Here is a 26,430-nt window from a genome sequence, read left to right on the forward strand (position 1 = left end):
AGGAACCTTTTCTTCTGGTATTACTATAAATTTATTATTTCTCGTTTGCTATTCCCAGCCTGTTTAGCTGATAGTAGCAGAGACAATTGCACTATTGTGAGATACTGGCATTCATGTGAAGATTTATACAGCTCTGAAAAAAATGCAGCTGCAAAAAGTACATATCAAACCAACAGAGGATAATCCCAAAGCATAATCAGCAGCTCAGACTACAGCAAGAGCCTGCTTCATGATGAAACAGGATGTTAAAATTTTCAACTGCAAGTTAATGGCCCGGAAGACCAATGTCCAAGATTTTCATCCCACTGAAAGAAGGGCTTTACCATGATCTGATAAGCAAGTAGGATAGATGATTCGTTATTCAGAACCTGGCTGTGGACCAAATCATGATAAGAAGGTGGAAGAGACATATGATAGTCAGCAGCACATAAAAGTTTAACCAGAGCTTTTTACAGCAGATGGGTTTGGTGCTAAAAGATTCAGAAAAGAAAGGAAGTTTTAAAACAACTAATGACTCCTTCCACTCTTCACAACTTAACATGACAAGGAATCCGTAATGAGATGACCCACACAGGAGTGCAAAGAAACATGGGGCTGGCTACAGATTTATTTTATTGGCCTCGAGCAGCATGAGCAGTACAGAGCAAATGTCAGACAAGTGAGAATTGTTTCAGAAGAAAGGCTAAAAATGAGATGGCTGCCAAGCCACTTCCACAAGAGAGAGCAAAAATCGAATTGCTGGAGGGGGTTCATACAGGTGGGATAATCCCACTGGTGATAGCTAGCATTCAAAAAGGAAAACTCTTTTCTTGATTCAACTTCACAAACTTAGATGGAGAATTTTGAAACTCAAGCAACATGCTTCAAAATTACAGAAAAAAAGCATAGCATCTTCTGAAATGATACCTCTGTGACATTTCATGCAAATTCACTGGTTCCTACCACAAAGTCCAAGACAGCCACTACAGGCATACATGCTGGATACCAGAAAGGAGGGACTGCTTAATGTAAACAATTTGGGGAACTCTGAGCTCTATTCAGAATAGCTCCCACACCTACAATGAAGTGGAGTACACAGTTGGAATTTAAACTCAAGAGAGTATTAGCTGCCAGCCAGGGCTGCCAGACCCTACATTTCAGACTGAAAAATTCTCCAGTGGCTGACATACAGGAACGAGGAGTTCTCAGTTTTAAGCCCCTGCAGGAAAGGACATTTTAAAACCTTATATTGCCTTCATTTCTAGGAAAATGCCCAGTTCATCGGACTATTCTGTAGCAGAGCCTGTGAAGAAGTTGGAGCTAGGGGAGACTCTCCATCTCCACTGCAGAAACTGTGTCACTCTGCAGAAATAAATACAGACTGTATGCAAGAAGCAGAGAGATAAAATCGAAACAGAGGAGTACTCAATGATGAGAATACTCTCTGGGAATTCCTGAGTTTTTATGGCATGAGCTTTGCATCAAAGAGTCAGTAAATAAAAGTCACAAAGGATGCAGACTAAGAGGAAAACCAGAAGAGTACCACTTCACGAAGTCATACAGTGCTCAAGGCACATACTAAACTCCTATGCCTTAACATACAGCAGAAGCGTTATTTAACACAAATATTGGCACAGCCTCTCCTTTTTCTAACATCCTGTGACTTGTCAATAGCTGGAAGCTTTAAAGGGAAAGTCTAGGTTGGTTTCTTTACTTACTGATGCTGGCTCCCTTCTAAGACATTGCTGAAACTAACATTTTCTGCCTTGAGACAAATTACATTTAGCTGCTAGCAGAAAATACCTGTGCCAAATGGGTCAGTGTTTTGAAATAATAGGAGGTCAACAGGAAGACAATTAGGCTATTGTGATTATATGGAAGGGTTCTGGATAGGTAAAATACGGCCGACCTATAGGCGTTTATGTGAAATGCATGTTCTGTTTCTGCTCTTTGATTATAATACTATGACTAATTTCAATTAATGAGGGCAACATTAAGACAATTTATTCAGGCTTATGTGGAGTTTCATGTTGCCTGCCAAGTTCTCTTCTTTTTCTTTTTTTTTTTAATTTACCTTTAAATACATTCCGTAAAATTTGCTGTTAGAGAGATACAAAAGCAAAAAGACAGTGATTTTTCAAAGACTAGTACAACACAAACACTAATACTGAAACCTTTAAACAAGGTATTTTTCTTCATGAGTTCCTGTACACCAGTGTTTGTTTGACTTTTGTTAGTATCTTTTCTGGGCTGAAACACACTATGACTGACTACATTCCTCTTTCTAAGTCATGTTAATTTCAGTAAGAGATTGATAAGTAAAGAATTCAGCAAGGTTGAATTTATATAGCTCAGAAGTTTCATTTAGCATTCCAAAAATATTTGACCTATTCCAGGTCACATTCACTACGTAGGTGTAAGATTAAAAAAAAAAAAAAAATCCAAAGCCAACAACCAAATAAAACCCCTTTAAAAAAACAAAACCACAGAAAATCAGTGTTGTACATTATATTAATGTATTTCCAGCCACTACTTTTACATGAGTTCAAGGTTACCCAAGTTCACTATGAAATTTCACTATCAAAGCACAATTTTCTTTCATATTGGTAATGGAACCCATAAACAACACAGCTTAGGTTTTTCCACATCACTAATGAGAAAATTAACAGAAAATGATCCCTGAACTAACTGCTGAGGAACTCCTCTGTGATTTCTGTCCTGCCTAATTTTCCCCAGACAACACATGTCTTTGAGGGTTCTCCTGAAGACACTTCTTGTCTAACTCTGGCCCAGTGCCCATACTCTTCTTTGTGGAACTGCATTATGTGTGTTAATGAAGTCCAAATAGATTAGATTAATAGCTGGAGGGGAGGGAGTCTTGAATGTTTGTTATCTTGTCAAAGAAGCTATTGGATTAGTTTCATGTAAATCCCTGTGGCTTTAAATCCCATTTCCCTGTGGTCTTCATCCTTTCTTTCAAAATATGTTCTAGAACCCAAAATAGTTTCTCCTTCTTAAATATAGATATTTTTATTAATTTCTTTCCTAGCAGTTTGCTAAATAGCCTATTAGGCACAGATACACCTATTTCTTCTGTTTGAGGAGATCTTGATAAGCTGGTGATAGCAATCATACTTCTCATGGGCACATTCTTACTGTAAAGACAAAGATTGTAGGGAATGATTGTACCACAGCTAAAGGTAGTTTCATTTGAGTCCCGCAGAAAGTAATAGGGACCATTATACTTGAGGAAGATTTCATTAGGTTTGAAAATAAATCTGACATCATGTGAGATTTAGAAAAACTCTCAACCAAATCTCATAAGGCATGTAATAAAATCACAAGAGTTGGCAACAATCTTGATCCATCTCATAAACTCTAAATAAATACGAACAGATGTAGATAGTGTAATTAAATCAATTGGGAAGTTTATTTCCCAAGGAATCATTCTGAGAATCAGAATTAGACACAGACCCCTTGAAATCTAATTGATTTTTGAAACAACTCAAAAATACTTTAAAACTTTTTCCCCTCTGAGGTCTTTCTAATTACACTTTCCTGTTCTGAAACATTTTTCACTCCCTTGTGACTACATGAAATATTCACTTTATCAATGATAAAGGTCAATGATATCAATGATAAATGTCATTTTATCAAATGACAAAAAATTGTGCTTTAATCACTTTCAGTTACAGAAATTTTAAATGTAACTCAGAGCAATAGGTGGTTAAAAGTCCAAAACTTTTTAAGAAAGAGAAGTTAAAGGTATAATAAAGAATTAAAACAGAAGAGAACCAGAGGAAATCAGGAACACACTGTTGAAGCCACTGGAGCCATTTTCTTAAGCCTGCTGTGCTATTGAGATTATCTTCACTGGGATCTGGAGGCCATACGTTTTTAGGAACAGACAATAATCCAAAGACAATCTATTGTAGCTTTGTGTAATGTCAAAAGTTGGGAACATTCTTTTACTTAGCTCTCCCAGCAGTTCAGTCATCCTAAGTAAAAAGTTATTAAATAAAAAATGCTTTTAGTATTTTTCATATGCTTACCTCTTTCATATGTTTTTGATACTTTTTTTTCTAATATGGTACTTCTACAAAAACAAAGAGCTACACAAATAGAAACAACTATCATCTCGAATTTCATGAAAATATGAATTAGAAAATACATAGCTGACGGTTGGCTTCCCTTATGAGCTAAAAGGCTCATCTTGAGCCAATAAAGAAAATAAAAGAAGGGTGAAAAGATTATAGAGATTTTATTTCCTTCAATGTTTCTATGATAGAATAGACCAACATGAGTTCTGTCCTCAGTTAGGCTGAAATTTGTCAGACAAATGACTACAATAAAAAGAAGCTGCCCATCCACTGGGACACCTCTGAAGCCTAAAACAAAGATTCATGGCAACTACATGAAATCGCTTCAAGAGCTGGCAAAGGTGCTGAGCCTCAGTGAGGGTTATTCAAAACTAAAGAAATTTGGGGAAGGCTGTCTATTCAGGGAAGCTGGAAGAAGATCTAGAGCACATTTTAGTGCTCCAAGAATAATCTGGTTGCCTAAATTCATGTACTGGTCAATTGAAAGTCCATCTTTTGGGTGATCATTTAATCATTGTTTAGTCCATCTAGCACACTTACGTACTTGAGATACCCTGCACACCTACCATTTCTAGCCTTATCTAGTTATGATGTATTATCATCTTTTGCAATGATTTAAACTCCCTCTCCAACATCTCTTGTGCATCCTTATATCTGAGGTGTGTTTATAACATATTTCTCTGAGATCAGCTGAAAAACCCATTATAAGTTTTCATCTTTCAGGTGGCATGGAGACCTGATCTTTTAAGACTTACTTTTTGTGTACGTGATCTATTTTGCCTGAACTACTAAACAACAGATTGTGCTGGGAAAACACTCACTTTCCGTACCTCTTGTTGATGCTGGAACCATGGACAGTCAAAACCATAGCGGCAATGGTGCTTGACTTAATATTGTAATGATTCAGGAACTTCGCTGGAAAGGCAGAGAGGTGCGGTTCCAGTCATTGTTCTCTTCAGTGTTTCTGATTTTTATCCAGTGATGATCTGAAGTAAAACGCACAAACAGTTCTGGGCACATGGCCCAGAAGCCAAGCTTTTCCAAAAGCAAAGTGAGTTCTGTAACCACTATGTTACAAAGGCAGTCTGTTCTCCTTGTGCATTCCTGTCTGTACCATAGCCCAGCATCACCCAGCGTGAGGATTGCTTGCTATGCAAAATGTTGGGTGATTGGTGCATTTCCCGGCCTGAAAGCCAGGTCTCCTGCTTCCTGGACAAGTCCTCTAATTGTCAGACCAGTGTCTAAAAGCTCTTAATAAGGTATCGGGATCTGGTCACCTAAATCCTGTAAGTGGTTTCACGCTCTGAAGTGTAGTTTTACTAAGGTGCCAAAGTTCATACAAAAGGTGAGTTTCAGGTACACCCTTTTTGGGATTTGGGGGGCTGGCTGACCTGACATACTAAAACACAACAAAAATTAAGCGGCTAATTTCCTTATGTGTAGGAATTAGGCCCCTCATTCATGACAGGCAACAGAAGAAAAGTTACCACACCTAGGGACACTTCTCATTTCAGGAATTTCTGTATATCGCTATAACCACCAGACTTCATGTCTTAACAGCGCCACCTTGCAAAACCACATGTGCCATTTTCACAGGCTTTCCCTCAAAAAAAGGTTTGTCTGGAGATATAATAATAAAACCATACTTGAGAAAGCAGCATAACCACTGGAGAAATGAAAATTCAAGTTTATTCACTTGGAATCAATGCCATTTTTAGTTTATGTGGCAGCCAGGTACAATGGTAATACCATTGTATCTGGATACAATGTCATATAAAAGGTGTTACATAGCTAGCTTGTACCATACTTGAAATGCAAATTCGTGTGTCACAGTGAATAAAGGAACTTCATAGGTTCATCTCTCCTATGAACTGTGTCATCATTCATTACTGTACATATGTTATGACAAAAACTGATTAAATAGTTATGTTAATTGATATTGTTATCCAGACTCTTCTTTTAACCAGACTTGTGATCCATCTCTCCCACACTCCGTTTTCCACTTGCACATAGCGAGTCTCGGACCCTAGGAGAATACATTTGTGCCTGTGGTTATGTGGTTGCCACACCTAAGTGAAAGAAACATATAAAAAATTTCCTGGATCTATACCAACAATTCTCTTTTGAGAATGCCTGGAAATGGTAATTAAGAATAGGCCAGAAAAGAATCTTTCATTGTAACAAGTCTGAATTTCACTGTTTCAAATAAAAAAGCCTGCTGCCGACCACAATCACGTCCTTCCAGTAACACTAAAAGAAGGAACTATTAAATGCTCCTTGTTGAGCAAAAAAAGGATATAATGAAAGCCATGGCCCAAACCAAACTGAAGGAAAACACAGGGACCAGGAATTAATTAGTGAAGCTATTTGTATTCATTTGTCAGAAGGATCTGAGAAGCAACCAGCAGACAGGAAGAAACTGAGGAGGCTTCAAAACAATCAGTGAGAGTGTAAACTTGAAAGAAAATAAAACAAAGCGGGAAAAGGAGTTTCTTGGGTAGAGTACTGGACAGAAAGTTAGGCTGAGAAAGCAAAGCAAAACAAAGGAATTGCCCTAGGTGTCTTATTCTTCCTGTATTCTGGAAAACAGAATTTTGTGTACGGGATTTGGTAAATTATTGCATGAAAGAAACAAATAATTCTAACATAAATTTGTCTTAATAAAAGCAATAAACAAAGCCTCAAATATTGGTCAGTTCCTTGCACCAAGTAAATGACACTGTAATGTACTTCTTCTGGGGGTTTACACTGTATTTCCTCTCCTGAGTCCTCAACCCGATGTGATCGTCCAATCTCAAAGTAACTTTTTGACAAGTATGTGACTCATGCACACATCCGTCTGTCATTGTTCCATAGCTGAAGATAGAAGTGGAGCCACAATACTCTTCTGGTGTCCTCTGCTTCAGCTACCAAGGAGAAGGCATGGAACAGAGCTTTGAACCATGTAGCTGCATCAGCCTGAAGTGAAAGATGACAAAATGCAACTTGGACAAAGGAGGTAGATAGTTACAGAAAGGGTTTCTCTGCATATCTGTTGTTAAGAGAGGAAAGGAGTAAACAGGAACTTTGCCACTTAATGTTTTCACTTCAAGAGACTGAAATGAAGATGAGTCCTTCTTTCTGTTCTTCAACAATATGAACAGTTAAAGCCCTCCTCCTGCTACCATGAAATTAATGAAGCTCTCCTAGAATTCAGTTGTTGAAGATCAAGTTGTCAGTGCCTGCCAAGACCCAGAATTTGGAAAATTGTCATTTATCAAGATATAAAATGCCACTGATGATGATGATGATGAATTGCATCTAGGGGACCAGCCCAGGATCTGGAGTTTGTCCTCTTTGTACCTAGCACTTTATCCTATCCTTGAAAAAGCTTAAACTACTCCTAGGCAAATGTTTCCACCAAAGATTAAGGTACTTTGCATCCATCACTATAAATATAGTTTGTGCTTTTCCCATAAGAAAATGTTGAAGAATCCCAACCAATTCAAGTTTCACAATGCACTAACGATAATAGTTTTTGCCTACACTGGGCATCCAGTTTACAGTAATGTCATGCAGACCTTATTTCCCTAATTTGTGTGTGATGTCATTCTTGTATGAAGCTGTTGAAAAATTTATTAAAGACCATCCTATTGTCCCCATCCTCTTCCTTAGATGCTATACAAATGAACTAGTCAAAGGATCATTTACCTGGGTGTGACTTGCCAGCAACAGAGTTATACTAGCTGTTTCTTGCAATCTTGTTGTATTGTAAGATCATCTCAGGGTTCACAAATCAGCTGCACCAACACCTTTCTGGACAATGAAGTTTAGAAAATCAACCAGATGCTTCTTGTCCTATTTCTAAAATTCTAATTTGCCCTTCTCAGTTCTCAGGATCTACTCCATCATTCTCTAATTCTTAAGAGATTGCCTTGGATAGTTCTTTAAATGTTGGGTCTTTAATTTATCTCATGATGCCTATAAAACTTCTTGTCCAAAATGCACATTGACTAAATTGAAACACAGAAAATTATATTCTAAATGTTGCAGAGGAGGATTTGGAAGAGAGGATAAGAGTGACTGGGACAAGAACAGAACCCTCTGGGAGTAATCACCTGCCCCAGTCATCACCATGGTTAGCAGACTTATTACTTGGTTCAGTTATTTGTGCTTTCTATAATTAAACAAAATAATAGCTTGTTGCAGAAGGTTAATGCACTGCCCTTGTATATGCTACTCTTGTAAAAAGGAAAATAAAAAAAAAATCTGAAGATAATTTTGGAAAAGGTGTAAGTTTCTTGTACAATTCAACTCTAGTGTTGGTTCTGTTTAAAGAGTTGTGGCCCATCACATCATTTCTATTTCTTAATTATTATTTTCACAGTTATTAAATTGAAGATATTAGGTTGTGGGCCTGTATGAGTAGCAACACTGTGGTGCAATACAGTAATGGAAGACAGGAAGGTCTGGGGGAGAAAATAATCATTTCAGCTGGTATGTAGGTTGGTAGTAACATGCCCGTGATATGATGATCACATTTACTACTTCACTAGCAATTAGAAATTCCTGATCAAAGACAAGTCCATACCACAAAAATGTGATTGCTTGCATTTCAGCTAAGATGATAGACAGTTCATTTTATTAAGCTGTTTTGTGCTTTTCATCCGACAACAAATTAAAATAGAATTTGGTTTTAATAATTATAGGTTCCTGCAGATCATTCATCTTGGTATGCTGTGAAAATTATCCTTTGAAGGTAAGTTAATTAAATTCCCTGCTCAGCAAGCATTCAGGCAACATTTTCTTCCAGCTTGTTCTTACTTGTGGTCAGGAGGAAACCCATCAGGGTTAAATTTGAAGATTTATGTGATGATTAATCTTTCAACCAAAGTAGTAGACTTATTATGAATCCTCTTTCTTTCTCTGTACAAAAACAACCTTTCTCCATTCAAACTAAAGTACATGTGATGAAGTCTCAGTTGATACAAATTCTCTTTATACCATAAACTTCCCCTGAGTTTTGGCCATGAGTCAGAGTTTTTCTTGTTGAACTGAGTTTGCTATTGAAGTCAATTTATTCCATTATTTCATTAGATAAAGGTAATTAGTAACTCCACATAACTTTTATATGATTTTTTTTTTTTATCTCTGCCTATCTGGTAAAATTCTAAATGATGGTACCAGCCAAAAATGGAAAACACCTTTCCTGGGGTACCACTGCTTTTCTTCAGACACCTTCAAATGCAACTGACTGACTACCTCTGAGACAAAGATGAGAAATCAGTCTCCACATCTTGAATGTAGGAATCCAATTGAATTTATTCTTTTCCTTATTGTCTACTATTTAACTTTTCTTGAGCCAAAGGCAAAGACATGTATATAGTTGAAGAGTTGAATATCTCTTGCTGGAGCCCTCCTCCATGACAGACTACTCCAGCAGGATTCAGCCATGCCACATCTGCATCTAGTATCATTTTAGACCACCAAAAGTGTCCCATCTAGCAACTAGCTCCGCTCCAGAAGGGCACAAGCCTCCCCTCTACCTCTCTGTGTCATAGATGCTAGCTGCATCTCCCTTACAGCAGTACTGGTGGTAAGAAACTTGAGATGGTTACAACAAGCAGAGTTATAACATGTCATCTAGTCCGTCTAACCTGAGAACCTAATTTATGTGTTAATCTAGGCAGTAAATACCTATATTTCTTATTCCAGCAATAGAGGTAGATAGCTAGAGCTCTTGAAGGAGAATACTACTACTGTATATCTCTGCATAAGCACCTAAGTCACAGAAGCTGAAATCTACCTTAAGTTTATAAAATGAGACTATTTTCTCACTTCAGGACACCGGGAAGTGGACTGAGGCAACAATATGTTTTTAAAATGTCAGAAATTCAAAACATTTATGTGAAAAGCAGTTGTTGTTGGCTTTCTCTCACTTGGGGTAATATGTCCTCAAACTGTTAAAGATGTCTTAAATGTGACCTCAAACTGTTAAAGACATCTTAAAGGGCAAAGTGCATCAAAGGTGAACTTCTGCTATAGGCATTTGAGGAATAGTTTCCCCCAAACCCATATTTTCACAAAGTGTGAGGCAGAAGAGTATTGTCCAAAATTCATTTCATTCTCATTCTAGCCACATGAGTATCAAATGAAGTATTTAAATAACACAAAGAAGTAAAATGTCTTTATGTGCATATATAATGCAGAATTTTACTTCCATTTTATTGCTGCATGTGACCTTTAATTTCCTCTGTTGCACAGGGGGTTTTTACCATCTATTCAGCAATTCAGCTATGGCACTGAGTGACATGACAGCACATGAGGAAATTTTTACAGCCTAATTTTATAACTCTGTAGCAATGCTTTTTTATCTTGATCAGTTCTATTTCCATCAAGTGAGAGAGTAAGCACTCAAGAAAAAATAACCTCAAATGATTAACATGTATTACTTCCACCAGCAAGTACTCAAAAATCAGTCCTTAACTGAAGAAATAGTTACAGATTTTTTTAAACAACCTTAAAAAAATTCCATAATGTGTGAAATTTGAATGTACTAGAATGTAAATACATGGCTCTGAACCCAGACATCCAGATTTAGCGAAGTACTTGTTTCTCTCTGCTGGCCAAAACTCTAATGCCTCTTTAATGCCAACAATTTTTGAAGTGTATTCTTCTACACTTTAAAGTAGGAAACCATAATTCTTCTTTCCTCTGTCCCTGAGCTATCCCATATCCAATAAATAATTCATATTTACTAAAATTTTGCTTTAAATTAAAAAAAAATACAAATCCTCATTTTATTGGGGGGAGAAAAAAAAAGCTTATATGCCAAAGTAGTCTTCCCATTAAAATTTCTAAGATGTTTGCTACTGATTAGATGGTTATGGATTTTTTGCAATATGATGAATTTCTGCTAGAAAAACATCAGTGATCAGAAAGTATTGCATTTGCCCCATACATACTGACTCTTTGTCAAAAGCTTGGTATTAATCTAAAGCTTACAGCACATAATTTAGAAAACAGGTTCTTTCAGAGATACTTATCCATTTTACAGAGCCTATTTGGCATAGTATCACAGTGGCCCTCAAATTTTTATCTGACAGGACCCATACATGCCATCATTATCATTTAACCAATGGGTAGTTGAGGCAAAGGGATATTCAGTGTGGTTTACTCAGGGTGGCACAAGCAGCCCTTGGGCACAGCACAGGTCTGAGTCATGGTCTGACAGTGATATCCTAGGTATATTGCTGTCCTGTCTCGACAAATTGTCCTGTCTGGACAAATGACAACCATATTGTATTTTTAGAGTGGTAGAAATTTACATATACAGACATCTTTTCCAGCTTATTTTGTGAGGATGTGCTATATTGCTTGCACTAACTCTCAGTGATTAGAGGGTCTCTTTACTATGTCCAAGGAGCAAATTCTGTACCTCTCTTGCTGTTCCCAGCACTGAGTTTTGAAGAAGTTTGCTGAACTCATGCATTCTAATAGAGTTTTAAAGATAAAATACTACCATTAAGGAATAAATAAGTCACAAAAAAAGGAGGACAGAGGAAAAAAAATCCAGAAATGCTGAGCTTATGCAGAGCTGGCTTATACTCAAAAAAGCCAGTATTCCCAGTGGTTGAGATTTCATTCCAGAAACTCTTGCAATCACATCCTTGATTTCTTATATCTTTGAAAAAGATGATGGAAAGAAGTAGGTTATTAAATATAGGAGCATTTCTGGTAAAACATGTCTAGGTAGATGTTAAAAGCTGTAGAGCTGACAGAAAATGTGTAAGAGTCAGTAGCACTAACTTTACACCAGTTAACTGCTGCCACATTACCAGTTTTGTGACTCAACAATAAATGAACTATATTGTGTAGGAATTTGTTATGCTTTTTTCATTAAAGATGTGTTCATTTATTTCTTTTTGTTAATTACTACATATAGAATTCATTTACATTTGGAAAACTAGCTCTTAGGACTTCAAAATTCACTTATGACAATGGCCCATCAGAAAAATTAGGTGCTATCATATGTTCTTTCCTCAAACGGTGCTTTATTTTTGTGATTGCAATTATCCCACTCCTTAGGTATCCCCATTTCTAAGAATGGACTGTTGACAAGGCTGTTTTTTACTGCCAGGCTTCATTTTTGTGGTGGCTGTAATTTGTACAGCAACTTGGCATCTTTTCAGCTCTGTGTGGTTAGAGAACCAGCACTAAGCACAGTGTACACATCCAGAACAGTTTAAAAAAAATTAAAAATTTAATTTTACAGATAAAAAACCAATGTGAAAAAAAATAACAAGCCCAAGCCACAAAACAAACTGAAGTGGCTGTCTTGTCTGTTAATAGGTCTTCTTTATCGGCTGGAACTGCAGAAATCTCAGTGACTATATCAATGACCATATCTGACTCTATCTGCTATGAGTGCTCCAAGACTGCTGTCAAGATCAAATTAATCCATCTCCTTCACTCCAGCTGAGCTGCAGAGACCCCTCTAGGGAATGTGGGACCCTACATGCCCAGCTATGTGCAGCCAGGCAGGCTGTATGAGGTGTGCACTAGATGCCTACAAGGCAGTGATGAGTCAGAAGACAGAGATTTATTGATATGAGGCATCCCAAGATGTCTTACTCTGGCACAGACATTGCCAAAGGTTGTAAGAGCCCTTCCATATCTAGATGCTGTCTACACATTTCCTGGGCTTTTTTTAATGTATTTTGGCATGACCCTCAGCTGGGCAATTCTGAGATCTTCAATTTGAAGACAGACAAATGTGGAGGTACCAAAAGAGTGAACTCTCTACACTAGTCCCTCCCTGATTCCCAGTGGAGTGCAAGAAATGAGAGCTGAAATGCAGTGTCAAGACAGGGAACTGTCAGCTTAGGAAGTGGCCAAGTTGGTAGCTCAAGAGAGAGATCCAGGAAACTGCTAACAGAGGAATAATTCAATCTCTGTCTTATTTTTAACATATGTGAAAATCTTCAAAAGTGGGGATAACTACAGCTCTGAACAAAGAGTAGCTTCTGCAGGGCAGAAAAATGCACTGCTCATTAGTATGCATGAAACCATGAAATTTTTGATTTGCTGGTGAAAAGGCAAAGATGGGTCAATACTGATGTAGTTGACATTGATATTTGAGTGCAATAAGTGAATTGCTACTAGAAACCTTATCAATAATGTTTACCAGTCTGGGATTGCTTACAGAATTCAGCCTATTGTGTCACGAAAATAAAATACCATTTATCCCTAAATATCCCTGTCCATTTTCAGTGTAAATGGCACAGTTCCTAGGTCTGCAAGGCATATCTTGGTAAGTATATGTAATACCTGGCTTGATGCCAGCTGCCATACCCTTAGAGGGCTTAAGATAAAAATAGCATGCCATCTGGACATGGTCCTGAGCAACTGACTCTAGATAGCCCTGATTGAGCAGTTGAGTTGGACAAGATGACTTCCAGAAGTCTCCTCCAATCTCAACCATTTCATGAACATCTCAAAACTGATAGTGGGACCTCCAAGGTTATTACTAAAACCAAGTATGATTCATTTGCCATCATACAATAACAAGAGAGATTTGCTTTGCTAAGGTCACGTATGTAAGGGTGTAGACATGAGAAAATAAGCAATATCTATCAGCTGAGTTTTGTATTTGGGCTGGGCAACTTTACACTTTCCTGGGCACATTGATTACATATACAACACTGTTATCACTGCCTTGGGAAGAAAGATGGAGCTCTGAGAAGGAGAGGCCACAGAAAATAGGACCTATGGAGACCTCAACAAATCATCTAGTTCATTCCTCTTCTCTAAAGGAGGATCAACAATATGTTATCATTCTTAAATGGGGTTCATCTATTCTTTTTTTAAACCTTGAAGCTACCACAACCTTCCTATGCTCTATTCAACAGTATATCACTGTTAGTTCCTTTTCTCTCCCTAATATCAAATTAAATCTTTCTCTTTAGAGTTTACCTCACTACCTCTTGTCCTAACCCATCTGGCATGAGAAACAGTCTATTCCCTACCTCATATTAGCAATCATCTAGCCTTAGCCTCTCTAAACATCCCATGTTCCATCAACTCTTCTTCATAGGCCATTGTTTTTCAGATGTTTTATCATTTGCACTGTTTTCCTCTGGGATTTCTTGACCTGATCCACCTCGTCTTGAAGTGCAGGAGCCAGAAGTGAACATCGTGTTCCAGTAGAGACTATCCTGGTGTCTGTATAGCAGAAGGATTATTTCACATTTCATATATGCAGTATTACTGCTTATACCTTTCAGCTTGGTATTTGCTTTTTCCAGATCTGCATGATATTGCAGATTCATAGTCAATGCATCTTCAAACTGTGCTGTGGTTACTCTATAAATTCAGTATTTTCCATTTGTTTTAACCAAAACAGCAAGCTCTTTTTTGCTAATTTTCCAACTTTTTGAGGACTTTTGGGATGTTGACTCTCTTTGACTGGATTAGACTGGATCCCAAACTGTTAGATAAAGTTTAGATGAGATGAACCTAATTAAACTCTTTGCAATTATCCCTAGTGAAGAGCATCCTTTTCAGAAAGTATCTCTAATACCATCAGTTAATTTTGAGTTCTCACCCTGTCCTACAGAGTTCTTTAGCCTCTCTCGATTTGGCATAGTTTCTGGTTTTAATAAACATATCTTTTATTCAAGCATGAAACTTTTCAGTAAGTAATGGAATGTGAATAGCTTTAGGCATTGGAAAAACTCAGTCCATACATCCTTCCGCTTTGACACTGGACAAATGACAACTATTCTCTGTGTGTTTCTTCCAGCCAATTTTGCACCACCTTTTGATCATTTTCTATTGACCACACTTCCTTCATTGCTTAAGAAAATATTATGAAACAGTGTGAAAACTGTTAATAAAGCCAAGTAATATCACACCGCTTATCTCCTATCCACAAGGGCTATTATCCCTTCCCAGAATGACATTAAATTGATTTATAATAATTTGTTCTTGATAAATTCATTTCGGCTCTAGTGTTGATTCAAGTCTTAAATAACTGAGACACCATGCCTTGTGTTTCCAGTTCAAAATGGTCACGATTGGTGTAAGGGGTCCAATACTAGATAGATCAAACTTACAGGTATGAAATGCAGCCCAGCTGTGCCTGCATCTCACTTGCTGTGAATTCAGTATCCTCCACCGCATCTATGCTGTGGAGCCTGGAGGGCTCCCACCTCGGTGCCTCCCCAACCACTTTCTGCACATCATGTCCCCATCTTTTTTTCTTGCCTCTCCTTGCCCACCTCCATTGAAAGGCGAGGCAGGATCCTGGTTGGAAGGGGGCTGGAGTGTGGTCCTGTGGGTGCCCCAGCCTTGCAGATCTGGGAATTGGCACAGTGCAGCTTCTCACACCAGCAATCCTCTCCTGTGGGCAGACACAGTCAGTGCTCATAGGGTGCTGGTCCCCTCCACGACTACTCAGTCACATTGACTCATTGACCTTCCCTGGTATGTTTGGCACTGCACATCTGCAGAAACCATGGCCAGGGCCTCTGGATTGCTCACTATGACCTGGTGCTGCATATTCATCATCTTCTTATCTTCTAAGTGTTTGTGCCCAGAAATAAAAGTGATGATGACTGGTCTATAGTTCTTCAGGGTTTTTTCCTGCATTTCTCTTCTTGAAGAAAGGCATCACAAGATCCTTTCTGCAGTCTTGTATAACTTCAACATCTTTTCACAATTTTTCAGAGGAAATCATTAATGCCTCCACAGTCATGGGTCTCTCCTGGAGCAAGAATACCAATATGGAAACTCCTAAGGTGATATATATCACTTAAACGATTCTGTGATTCTGTGATTCTGTGATAAGAAACAGACAGCATAGATTTATCATAAACAATGTCAGTATAAATAATTCCTTAGAGTAAGCACAACATCTGCTTTTCTGTGCCCCGCCAGCTTTCATAGCTCTGATGGGAGAGGCTGTCAAGACAAATCTTGGCAGGTCCCACTGATACCTGGTAGGGTGCCAGCCAACAAAGTTTGTCAGCTCAATTGAATTTCTGTCTTTAACGGGCTTATAGGGTAGACAAGAAGCAGTAGATATGATACAATATGATATGTATGTCTTTAATAAGCTTACAGAATCACAGAATCACAGAATCATATAGGTTGGAAAAGACCTTTAAGATCATCGAGTCCAACCATAAACCTAACACTGCCAAAAACCACCACTACACCATGTCTCTAAGTACCTCATCCAAACGTCCTTTAAATACTTCCAGGGATGGCGACTCAACCACTTCCCTGGGCAGTCTGTTCCAATGCTTGATAACCCTCTCGGTGAAGAAAAATTTCCTAATATCCAGTCTAAACCTCCCCTGGCGCAACTTGAGGCCATTTCCTCTTGTCCTATCACTTGTTACCTGGGAGAAGAGACCGATTAGTATCTTACGTTAGTATCTCACGTGACATCCTCATAAACAAACAATGGAAATACAGTCTAGAGTGGTTGTTCACAAACTAGAGTCACAACCCCACTTAGGATCATGACAGTCATTAGTGGGACTACAGGCTAAACCAAAATGCAGTTGTTTATGCAAGTATTTGGATTGCACAAAATTATCAATCTGTAAGCAGTCTCTCACAACCAGAATAAGTTTGCACATCACTAATCAAAATGAAGTCACTATAGATTAGGTGAATAAGCAGTTGAAAAACTAAATTGAAGTAGTAGCTATCAAGGGCTCACTATCAAACCAAAAGTACCTAGCAAGTGTGGTTCAAAAAAGGTTCTACCTAACTAGGTCAAATCTTATAATTACAGAAAATATTATATTTTATTATATAATTATAATTAAAATTTAGTGTGTGTTATTATTCATTATATGCTATTTATTATATATTGTTATAAATAATGTTCAATATTTATATGAATGGCTTGAATAACAAGACAGATAATTCATTTATGAACAAGACAGTTGCAAACAAAGTATGTAAGGATCATCAACAAATGCCATACATAAGACACGTGAGGTAATGATACTTCTCTAGGCTTTGAATCTTTGTGTGCAAAATTTTCATTCAATTCTTTATTTTATGCATTGTAGCAATCTTCCAAAAAGTTGCAAACACTGCACTAGTTTGAAGCAGCAGCCCCCTAGTCAAATTATGTAGACCTTAAAATCTAAATAAAATCATGGTAAGATAAGGAAAGGCAATAGAAAAAATAGAAGGAGAGGAGGGACTGAAGAACGGGCACAGAATGAAAATTAATTGCCTTAACATTTTCTCTCACTGCTTTCTCTTGAGATGAAACAGCAAGATGTTGACAAATAGCCACTATGTAGGATGTCTCTAAATTGTAGTGTGTGTATTTATTCCTTATTCATATATATATTTCACTAAATGACCTGAATGCCTTTGACTTTCTAAATACAGGAAATAAGTACACAAACAAGAAGACAGATTGAGATTAGCTTTAATTGTTAAAAAATCAACTTTAACTTCCTAGAGATTATTAAACTTTTCTGTGGTATTCATAATTCAACTAAGGCATTGTTCACCTGATGGATATTTACAAATCTTATTTCCTCAGGTCCCTTCTTTCAGTAGTCTTTGGATATATGCCACAATTGCTTTTTCATGGCAGCTTGATCTGGCACTGTTTTCTCATCTTCATGCAGATTCTCTTCAAGCACAGGTGCTTTCCCAAGTCCCATTCATGCCATCTCTCTGCTTGTGAGCCATCAGCAAACAATGAGGCAATTCAGAAAGAGAACAGGATTTGGACACCTGACTGTGTTAAACTTTTCCACTTATCCAGCAAGCAAGTCACAACGATTCATTGATTAATATACAGCTTGGGCTTTTTCAGTGATAAAAGATGGCCTACATTACTGATATTCTTGCATTTCTTATCTCAGTAACATCATAAGGCAAACAGGACACTGAGCAAATAAAAGACACAGCAGTAGAAATAAGGCCTCAGTTTTGAGAGCTCTGTAGAATAAACACATCTATTCTGTGATGCCCTCTTAATATTTCCAGAAAAGCTTTTGCTCAAAAATACACCCTAAAAAATTAAATCTAGAGACTAGTCAGGAAAGGATTGTGTTTATCCAGTACCTATCAGAGAAATCAATGTACTGGAAAAGATAAAGACTAGATAATCTACTAGGTCTTTATACTCCCTGCTTTCAATCATACATTTCTCCACTATATTATTTAACAGTTGGTATTACAGGACAAGGCCATAAATTATCCCAAATGTCTCATAAAATTACTGTTACTTTATCGAAATAAAACACCCTCCACATTTCAAATCCAAATTTAGTAAATTTGTTAAAGATGACAAACAAATATGAGCACACTTTGTACCAGCTCAGGCATCCTGCTTTGGAAAGTATATCCAGGGACATAAATTTTAAAGCTCCCATATTTTGTGAATATTAGCTCTATAAACCGTTTGGCATGGTTGGCATGCCAGGAAAAGGTCAAAAGTTATAGAGTCTAAGCATAAAAACTAACAAGAAAGCCTATAGAGTTCATTAAAAGTTTATTGTATCCTTGTATATGGGATCAAATATTTGCTTTTTTTTTTGTTTTATTGAATGAGAAAATGCATTTTTCATAACCATAACAATTATTTTTAACATGAGTCAAAGTACCAAGCACTTCCACATATGAGCTAATACTAAATAAAGATGAGGCACCAAATAAAGCTGTTTCTGTTTTTCCTTCATACATTACTTCTAACTACACAGGCCTGTCCCTCGTGCTGTAGCAGTGCTGATGCTATCAGCCCGCAGGCGGAGGGAAGCAAACCTTGGCAGACAGTACCTAGATCAAATTCTTCCCTTGATTTCATATTCTGGGGCTGTCAGCTCAAGAGTCTGGGTAGGTTTCTTACATAAAAACGAGGTCTCTCAGGACCCTCTTTAGCCTATGTTCTAATGTCAAAGAGGTTACCATCTCTGTCTAGAAATAATGCAGTCAGGTCACGGCATTTGTTCTAGCTAATTTCTTTGGCTGTGGTACAAGTGACAAGAGAGCATGAAAAAGTCAATATAAGCAAAAGTTCTAAGCCCTGATATACACTGTGTGAGCTCTGACAAATAATATAAAAATAACATAATTAAAGAGAGCTCCTGGGGGAAGGGGAAAAAAAAAACAAGGTGGGAAAACAACCAAAGTCAACAAATCTGAGTTCTGAAAATAGAACGAGGAAAGCAAACATACATTAAGGGCTTAGCATGGTAAGGACACCCCCTTGATGAAGAAAGGACCCAGGTGTAGAAGAGAAAAGGACAAGGAGAAGATTTCTCTGATAGGTTTTTTGGGTTTTTTTTCCTACAAAATTACCAAGGGCCTTTTCCGTGGAAGTAAATACATCTTTACACTATTCTAAATAATTTCCCAGGAATATTTCCACCATTTAACCACTGATCATTCAACACACATACACAGATAACACTTGGCATATCCTATCGACATGTCTGGGAACTGACAGAAAGCTGGCTGGTTTAGGCAGGGCTACATGACTTTGGAGGGACTGCAGAGCAAGATTAGGGGCTGTGCAGTTATGCTGGTACTGTTTCTTCTTGTCCATCCAAAATCTCAGACTGGTCTGAAAGCTCTGAAACACTTTGCTAAGTGTTGCCAAACTCAGCTGTTACTTACTGGATGCTCTGCATCCAGATATGTTTTACTAAAAAATCACAGAGCTGGTGACTGATGTCCCTGCTCATTGTAGGGGGGCGGGGTTGGGGACCTTTAAAGGTCTCTTCCAACCCAAACTATTCTATGATTCTGTTCCTCCAAATTTACACCAGTATTTGTACAAGTAAGAGGAGGCCACCAGAATGGAAAATTCCAGTCCAGAGAGTGAAAGCTTCCAGAGCAACCAAGCGTGTTTTAGGAAGAAACCATTTTGAACACTGATTACACTGTTCTTCCTGCGTTCCCAACATCACAGTATTGTTTATCTCAGTATTTTTAAGAGAGAGGGAGAATTTCAGTGCACTGTTCTATATATGTGGACAAGCACATACCTTTCCTTCTAGTGAGTGATTCCTTAGATCCTGGCATTCTGTCAGATGAAGCTGTTGAACTTTTTCTCTTTCTCATTCTTTTTATTTTTCTTTTTTTTTTCACCTTTTTCTTTCTCTTTCTCAATTTTGGTTTTGGTTTTGTTTTTCTTTTCTTATTTTTCTTTTTTTTCCTTTTTCTTCTTTTCCTGTTTCTTTTCCTTGTTCTTTCTTTTCCTTTTTTCTTTTCCTTTTTTTAACTCTCAGATGATCTTCAGTATATTAAACTAACAAATATTTCTGTTTTTCTTTACCTGAAAAGTGTATGGTAGACACAAACAAGGTATATAACAGACAGAAATCTGTTGCATATATTTCAATATGAAATGGTGTCTAGATAACATAAGTCTAGCTCTCCTATCAAAGAGTGAGAAGTACTAAGTCTCAGCCTCTTTAGGGTATTTCAGGATCAAAGATACCATTTGATCACCTTTGGTAAATTAAGTGGAGAAGAATGACAAGTGAATCATCAGTGAAAGAACATCTGTGGTCACATCCCTTCTCTTCCCATTGCAGATCAGCCCAGTCACAGCCATGCAGTTGGACCGTGCTCCTAGGAACAGTACCAGAGCCCAGACTGAGTCATGGGGTAGTTCACCACACCCTGCATTTTCTAAGGAGGTGCTTTCAGAGATACACAAGGGCATTCCCATTGCATGTGCTGCTGGTGACAGAAATGAGCCATTACCTGATCCTTTTTTGGCTGGGGTTGCTTTGTTGAGAAGCAGGAAAGAGGAAGTGGGCACCTGTCTGAACAAGAAATAGCTCAAGATGTAGCATGGAGACCAGGAAAAAAAGACAAATGATTCAAAGTAACTATTTGCTGCTAGCAATAACATAAAAGAATCTCTTCCAAATAAATTTCCAGCACAGCAAGCATGAGTTGGCAACATGACTCATATTCATAGAAGTTGGATGTGATTTTCTGCTTTTCAGTCTAAAAGTATCCCCCTCCAAATTTTCAAAAAGCAATGTGAGGGGATCCACAAATCCCATGAGCTGGTGCTGCCAGTCCCAGCCCCATCAGTTGCCATGCGCATGAAACTAACCTGCTTAGAGACTGAGTACAGAATGTTCTTTCAGAAAAAGCTGTGCATAGCCAAAGGGAAAGAGAAGAAAATTACATGGAAAGAAGTCAAGGGAAAACAAGAAGTTAAATAAATAAATAAATATATATATAGCTCTAGAGCAGAAGAGTGTGCTTGAGACTGAAAACAATGAAACACATTTGGTCTGTGTTGTAGAAAAAGGACATGAAGGTTTACAGACATGTATATTCACCAAAGATTTCCTACACACAGTATGGATGTTTACATTCCTTTTTTTTTTTTTTCCTCGTTTCTGTGGGTATTTCACAGTTTTTTGGACCACCAAGCAACAGAAGCAAAGATGGTGAATGACTCACACCAGACATTTCTAACCTGTTAGTCAGATACCTGTTACGGGAATAAGTATTGATTCTGTGCCTGCCTAAATGAAAGATGTGTCTGATGGCTCATGAGGGAAGGTATGTGATATTCAGGGACTGTGGTTTTCTCCACTAAATGTACGTGTCTTTCCAGGCAGAGCTTCCCAGACTGTGCTGTATGTACTACTAATGGTGTTGGAACAGTTTCAGACCAGTTCTGCACATGATGGTCTCCACATCAATTAAATTTAGGAATCCTGCTTTAGATGGAATCACTACAGCTTGCTGGTGGCAGCCAGGGAAGCAGGTCTAGCTCTGTCTGTACTGAGCCTGTCTGGTCATGGGAACATGTTTACACCAGAATTTAACAACTGATCATGAGCAATTCCCTATGTGGAGGTAGGTAAGAGAGCCACAGAGCAATAGGTTATCTAGGTCACCGGTGGGTGGTATTTGCCTGTGTGGAGATACTCCCATGATAATTCAGGGAAGAGGTGAGAGGGGATGAGGATAGTTCTGGTTTAAGAAAGAAGAGTGTGAGATAAAGCGGTGAAGAAAATAGACGTGCTAAGGGAGGGAAGGGGAAGAACCCAAAAGAATGAAAGAGGCTGAAAACACCCTACAGCTGTGTATGCACACGACCTGGCAGAGATCCACAAGCTGTCTCTGTGTAGGAGGTACTCAAGTGAATAAATGGAGAACCCCTGCTTTGAGGCTCTGACCCCAGTTAACTTTTTTCCATTTACTTCAAAGGGACTTTGCTTGGAATTAAGCAAAAGCTGAATTGTTTTCCTGGATCAGGACCCAAATTGCTAAATGGTTAATATGTGTTTATAGCTTTACTGTATTGTATTATTTAATTATTGGCTCACTTACTGACTAGCAGAGTCATGTATATTCGGAACTATGTGCTATCAACATCCCTTTGTGACTTTTGGATTTGTTCTTTCCACAGCTGAAACTGTGGAATTCAGACTTAGCTGAATTCAGACTTGCTATAAGATCGTAATGTCCGCTTAACCATTTGCACTTGAAGTCCTTATTGGAGTAACTTAGTCTTCTTTTAGGACTTACGGACAATTGCTACTGATATATAGGGATCCATTGCCATGAGAAGACAAGGAGTTTGGGGTGTTATTTTTTTTCTTTTACAATGCTTTAAGTATTTTATATATATACATTCATTTTTATATAGCTATAGCTTTTTTTACGAAATGAAAAAAATCTCTGCATGTGTGCACAAGAGGAGAGCTTGATAAAAAACAAATATGGCCTATTTATTTTAATCACAATTTTTTCCTCTCTTTCGCCAGTATTTATTATGTCCTTGATTCAATGTTCTTCATAAAGTCAATTCAAATTAATAGCATTCACAATGTCACCCTAACAAAACTGGAACATAAAAACAGAAGAATGGGAATCCAGTCATGCTGGATACTCTGAGTTGGATAAGTCTGTATCCTTTTTTGGAAGAAAGATGTTCCTTTATTAGCAGCTATATTAAGAACAAAATGTATGCGTACTAAGGTAGAAAATCAACAACAATATCTGTGCACAAGTTTACACAATGATATTCTTTGTCTGGTTCCTTCAATATTCAAGAAAGAAACTGCAGATGCAGGGTATAACTCTGGAAGGTATAGTTGAGGCCACATTAATGCTAAAAAAAAAAAAAAGTCTTTTCTATCACTGATTTGATGTTTTCAGTTGTTTATTTGTCTCTTCTGGGTACCTTTGATGTGCCATTGTTGCTCCATCTGCTTGCAGGATCCTCTGCACATATATTAAGGAAACCATGTTCTGATGTGTCAGTCAACTTTCATTTCAAGGAACATAAACACTTACACCCTATCAGTCTCCAGAGGCAGACCACTATTTAGTGCAAACAAGCCTTCCCTGATGGTTTGAAAGCCATCTCTAAGCACACTCTCCACTGTGAGCAAGGCCAGGCTTTGCATCCCCCAGCCAATTCACACGGGTGAATTATGTCATGGACAGCAGTTATTCATGTTGCTAAACAAAGTGAGGAAGCAGCATGCAATCGACCCAGGGAATGAAATCTTGCACTCTTCTTTCCTTGGAAGAAAAAGAAGACTGGAAAAAACCCCCAGGGAGGAACAAAGGACTAGAAGAGATTACATGAATCATTGAGTCCATCCCCTGTCCACAACCAGGTAACATACTGTTGGATCAAAGAACTCTACTCTTTCCCACACTTCAAAACCCTCAGAGTATTTCCCAACATCTCATAATAAGTTCCAGACCTTTACTACAAAAAGAGCTGTAGACAATATTCTTGGCATCTCCCCACATCAGAGATTTTGTACTTTCAATAAAAATGCAAAGATCTTTCCTAATCAGAGCTGGGAAAAAATTCTTTCCTGAGCCCATCACGATGATCAGTCTAACTCTGGTTACAGGAGCAAGAGACAGCAGACAGGCATGACCCCTAGCTGTCCCAGATCAGTGGGACGGAATGAGAGGCAAGGGAGAAAAAACAAATCATAGAATCATGGAATAGTTTGGGTTGGAAGAGACCTTTAAAGGTCATCTAGTCCAACCCCCCTGCAATCAGCAGGGACATCTTCAACTAGATCAGGTTGCTCAGAGCCCTATCCAACCTGACCTTGCATGTTTCCAGGGATGGGTCATCTACCACCTCTCTGGGCAACCTGTTCCAGTGCCTCATGACCCTTGTAAAAAATTTCTTCCTTATATCTAGTCTAAATCTACCCTCTTTTAGTTTAAAACCATTACCCCTTGTCCTATCGCTACAGGCCCTGCTAAAAAGTCTGTCCCCATCTTTCTTACAAGCCCCCTTTAAGTACTGACAGGCTGCAATAAGGTCTCCCTGGAGACTTCTCTTCCCCAGGCTGAATAATTCCAACTCTCTCAGCCTTTCTTCACAGGAAAGATTCTCCATCCCTCTGATCATTTTTGTGGCCCTCCTCTGGACCTGCTCCAACAGGTCCGTGTCTTTCCTGTGCTGAGGACCCCAGAGCTGGACGCAGTACTCCAGGTGGGGTCTCACCAGAGTGGAGTAGAGGGGCAGAATCACCTCCCTCGACCTACTGGCCACGTTTTATTTGATACAGCCCAGGATGCGGTTAGCCTTCTGGGCTGCGAGCACACATTGATGGCTCATGTCCAGCTATTCATCCACCAGTACCCTCAAGTCCCTCTACAGAGGGCTGCTCTCAATCCCTTCATCCCCCAGCCTGTATTGGTACCAGGGGTTGCCCCGACCCAGGTGCAGCACCTTGCACTTGGCCTTGTTGAACCTCATGAGGTTCACATGGGCCCACTTCTCCAGCTTGTCCAGGTCCCTCTGGATGGCATCCCATCCCTCAGGTGTGTCAACTGCACCACTGAGCTTGGTGTCATCTGCAAACTTGCTGAGGGTGCACTTGATCCCACTGTCTATGTCATTGATGAAGACATTAAACAGTACATGGACCCCTGAGGGAAACCACTTGTCACTGATCTCCATCTGGACATTGAGCCGTTGACCACTACCCTCTGGATGTGTCCATCCAACCAGTTCCTCATCCACTGAACAGTCCACCCAACAAATCCGTATCTCTCCCATTTAGAGAGAAGGATGTTGTGGGGGACTGTGTCAAAGGCCTTACAGAAGTCCAGATAAACGACATCCGTAGCTCTTTCCTTGTCCACTGATGTAGTCACTCCATCATAGAAGGCCACTAGGTTGGTCAGGCAGGACTTGCCCTTTATGAAGCCATGCTGGCCACCTCAAATCACCTCCCTGCCCTCCATGTGCCTTAGCATAGCTTCTAGGAGGATCTGTTCCATGATCTTCCCAGGCAGAGGAGAGGCTGACAGCTCGCTAGTTCCCAGGGTCCTCCTTTCTGCCCTTTTTAAAAATGGGTGCAATGTTTCCCTTTTCCCAGTCACCAGGGACTTCACCTGACTGCCATTTCAGCGGGGCCTCACGATCCTTCTGGCTTTTTGGGTTTTAAGCAGGAGGTGTCAGAAAAGTTACCACTCCAGTCATGGGATTTGTCCCACTAAGTTTCAGTAATGGCAACTAGGTCGTACCTTCCTAGCAACATAGTGGCTTCCAACTCCACCTGTTTGTTGCCCATGCTGCGTGCATTGGTGTAGAGGCACTTCAGCTGGGCTGTCAGCTGTGTCACCTTCTTAGAGGAACACCCCTTAATTCCTTTGAGGTATTTCACTGGTGTTTCCCTGTCGGCTTCTATTACCTCAGGACCCCCTGGCTCATCTTCATAAAACTTCAAGTGTGCTGCAGTGTAGCCAGCACGTCTCAGAGCAACAGGCTGAGGGCCCTCACTAGCACCCTGTCCCTCTAACCTTGGTGTGCCATCCCACAGCTTGTCACAGGCAAGCCTGATATTATCCCCCTCCCCCTTCAAGTCTAGTTTAAAGCTCTGTCGATGAGCCCCACTAGCTCATGAGCAAAGACCCTCTTCCCCCTTTGCGAAAGGTGAATCCCATCTGATGCCAGCAAGCCTGGAGCCATGTAGGCCATCCCATTACTGAAAAACCCGAACTTGTGACAGTGACACCAGCCACGGAGCCATGTATTATTAGGCTGGGCCCGTCTGTTTCTTCCAATGTCACCGCCCACAGCTGGAAGGAGAGAGGAAAAATTAATCTGTGCTCCAGATCCCCCTACCAACTGTACCAAGGCCCTGAAATCTCTTTTGATTGCCCTTGCACTACGTGTTGCGGTTTCATTGCCACCAAAGTGGAAGAGCAGCAATGGGTAATAGTCTGAGGGCCATACCAGGCTAGGAAGTTTTCTAGTGATGTCCTTAACCCAGCACCCAAGGAGGCAGCAGACTTCCCTAAGAGGAGGGTCTGTCCAGCATATTGGATCCTCTGTTCCCCTCAGAAGGGAGTCACCTAC

General features: G+C 39.2%; 2 long non-coding RNA genes across 3 annotated transcripts in view; one reads left to right on the top strand and one right to left on the bottom strand.

Moving 5' to 3' along the window:
* Positions 1-26,430, top strand: part of LOC142407668 (uncharacterized) — a 500,339-nt gene that overhangs the window by 403,217 nt on the left and 70,692 nt on the right. The window lies entirely within an intron of this gene.
* LOC142408128 (uncharacterized) lies at positions 3,619-20,698 on the bottom strand. Its single transcript, XR_012775162.1, has 4 exons — positions 20,559-20,698; positions 20,093-20,382; positions 15,176-15,891; positions 3,619-7,037 (listed from the first exon to the last, which is right to left on the bottom strand). It is a non-coding gene; the product is annotated as an uncharacterized LOC142408128 (long non-coding RNA).

This window comes from Mycteria americana, chromosome 3 (assembly GCF_035582795.1).
Source record: "Mycteria americana isolate JAX WOST 10 ecotype Jacksonville Zoo and Gardens chromosome 3, USCA_MyAme_1.0, whole genome shotgun sequence".
In the NCBI taxonomy this organism is placed as follows: Eukaryota; Metazoa; Chordata; class Aves; order Ciconiiformes; family Ciconiidae; genus Mycteria; species Mycteria americana.